The following is a 2,752-nucleotide window of genomic DNA, read 5'->3' on the forward strand; positions in this document are numbered from 1 at the left end:
CCTCCACACACTCATCTGCACAACCCCTCAGGTGTTATCAGAGTTCTTAGATAATAAAGGCAGCACAATTACTCAAGAAATTCCAAAGGGTCTTTCCCAAGAACCAAGGACAATGGCCAAATTATTTTAGGTAAGACAATTCTTTATCTCACAGTCAGTTTGCCTTTTTTTCTTTTTTTTTTTTTTAATGCTTTTTTGTCATAAAATTTCCAAATGCACACTAAGTAAAAAGAATAGTGTAATGAATTCCCATATAACCCATTATCCAGATCCAAGCTTTTTCAGGATTTTGCCAAACTCACTTCAACTAGTCTTCCTTCTCCCTTTCTTTCCTTTCTTTCTTTCTTTCTTTCTTCCTTAACTTCCTTTTATTCCCCACACCTTCCCACTCCTTTTCTTCTTTTTGATGTGATCATTAAAAAGAAACCTCAGACAACTTGTCTTTTCTGCCATGCATGTTCTAAATATTATATACATTTTGCTTATATCATCACAGTGCCATACAGGTTCCTGAACAGGAGCAACAATTCCTTAATATTATCACCAAGTCACATGTATTCAGACGTCCTTGATTGCCTCAAAAATGACTTTACAGGCCTATTCCTCTCAGTCTCTTATTGAACTCGAGTTGGAAGAGGCGAGTCCGGTCTCAACATAGAGGTAAAACGGCCTCCCGGTCGCCCCCAGCTGAACTCCGGCCGCTGCTGCTGCCGCCAGGAGGAAGAGGGTCATGATCCAAAGGAACCAGAGCAGTTGTGAAAACTGTTTATTGGTGGTCTAGCTTTGAAACTACAGATGATAGTTTAAGAGAACACTTCGAGAAATGGGGCACACTCACAGATTGTGTGGTGATGAGAGATCCCCAGACAAAATGTTCCAGGGGCTTTGGTTTTGTGACCTACTCTGTGTCGAAGAGGTGGATGCAGCAATGTGCGCCTGGCCACACAAGGTTGATGGGCATGTAGTGGAAACAGAGAGAACTGTTTCTAGAGAGGATTATGTAAAGCCTGGTGCCCATTTTACAGTGAAGACAATTTTCATTGGTGGCATTAAAGAAGACACAGAAGAATATAATTTGAGAGGCTACTTTGAAAAGTATGGCAAGATTGAAACCATAGAAGGTATGGAAGACAAGCAGAGTGGAAAAAAGAGAGGATTTGCTTTTGTAACTTTTGATGACCCTGATACAGTTGATAAAATTGTTGTTCAGAAATACCACACTATTAATGGGCATAATTGTGAAGTGAAAAGGGCCCTTTCTAAGCAAAAGATGCAGTCTGCTGGATCCCAGAGAGGTCGTGGAGGTGGATCTGGCAACTTTATGGGCCGTGGAGGGAACTTTGGTGGAAGAGGAGGCTATGGTGGAGGTAAGTGGTGGCAACAGGGGGAGTTATGGTGGAGGCGATGGTAGATATAATGGATTTGGAGGTGATGGTGACAACTATGGAGGTGGTCCTGGTTATAGTAGTAGAGGGAGCTATGGTGGTGGTGGACCAGGATATGGAAACCAAGGTGGTGGATGCGGTGGCAGTGGTGGACTATATGATGGCTACAATGAAGGAGGAAATTTTGGCGGTGGTAACTATGGCATTGGTGGGAACGATAACAATTTTGGAAATTATAGTGGACAACAGCAATCAAATTATGGACCCATGAAAGGCGGGGGGAAGTTTTGGTGGAAGAAGCTCAGGCAGTCCTTATGGTGGTGGTTATGGATCTGGTGGTGGAAGTGGTGGATATGGCAGCAGAAGGTTTTAAAAATTCAGCAGAAAGGGGTTACAGTTTTTATAGCAGGAGAGAGAGTGAGGAGTTGTCAGGAAAGCTGCAGGTTACTTTGAGACAGTCGTCCCAAATGCATTACAGGAACTGTAAAAATCTGCCACAGTTTTTTTCCAAAGAAGGAACAATGATGACCCATAGTCAGAAAACTTACTGCAACTTCAACAGGAAACCCTTCTTGTTCAGAACTGTCATAGCCACAGTTTGCAAAATGTGCAGCTGTTGATTAATGCAATGTAGTGTCAATTAGATGGACATTCCTGAGGTCGTTTATCTATTGTAGCTTTGTCTTTTTCCTTTCTTTCATTACATCAGGTATATTGCCCTGTAAATTGTGGTAGTGGTACCAGGAATAAAAAATTAAGAAATTTTTAACTTTTCAATATTTGTGTCGTTCAGTTTTTCTACATTTTAAGTACAGAAACTTTGACAAAATGCAGTTTTAAAGGTGTTTCCTTTAGAGTTAACAAGTAAAGAAGGTCATTGTTAATCACTGTTTTGTATGAATTTTGCTAAAGTTAACTGTAAAGAAACACCTGCTGACTTGCAGTTTAAAGGGAATCTCTTCTCCCCATTTCCAAACCACGATATGAATGGGCACTGACATGTGGAGAGAATAGATATTTGTATGTCTGCAATGTGTGTGTTAGATAACAACTAGGACTGGATAGTTCAATTAGCATATTTGTGAACTCATAGCATTAAGATTTGCCGTCAATTAAAAAAAAATCTCAAAATTCCTATTTCTTTTTTTGTGCATTTTCTTTTAAAAAACTCTAATCAGATTTGATTTAGTGTGTTATCTTTGCTTAGAGTCCTAGCTGTGTTTAAAAAATAATACATTTACTTTGGTCACATTTGAACTGTTGCCATAATTTTATTTGGGTGTAAAGAATTTCTGCTGCCCTCTGCTTAAATTCTGGAATAGGGTAGTGGATATTTTTACCCTATCTTCCTACTTTAAAAATGATTC

At 39.7% G+C, this 2,752-nt stretch overlaps 1 pseudogene; it reads left to right on the top strand.

Annotated features, from left to right (window-relative positions):
- Positions 1 to 660: 660 nt before the first annotated feature.
- LOC102823401 lies at positions 661 to 1,758 on the top strand (annotated as a pseudogene).
- The last annotated feature ends 994 nt before the right edge of the window (positions 1,759 to 2,752 follow it).

This window comes from Chrysochloris asiatica, unplaced genomic scaffold, assembly GCF_000296735.1.
Source record: "Chrysochloris asiatica unplaced genomic scaffold, ChrAsi1.0 scaffold00183, whole genome shotgun sequence".
NCBI lineage: Eukaryota > Metazoa > Chordata > Mammalia > Afrosoricida > Chrysochloridae > Chrysochloris > Chrysochloris asiatica.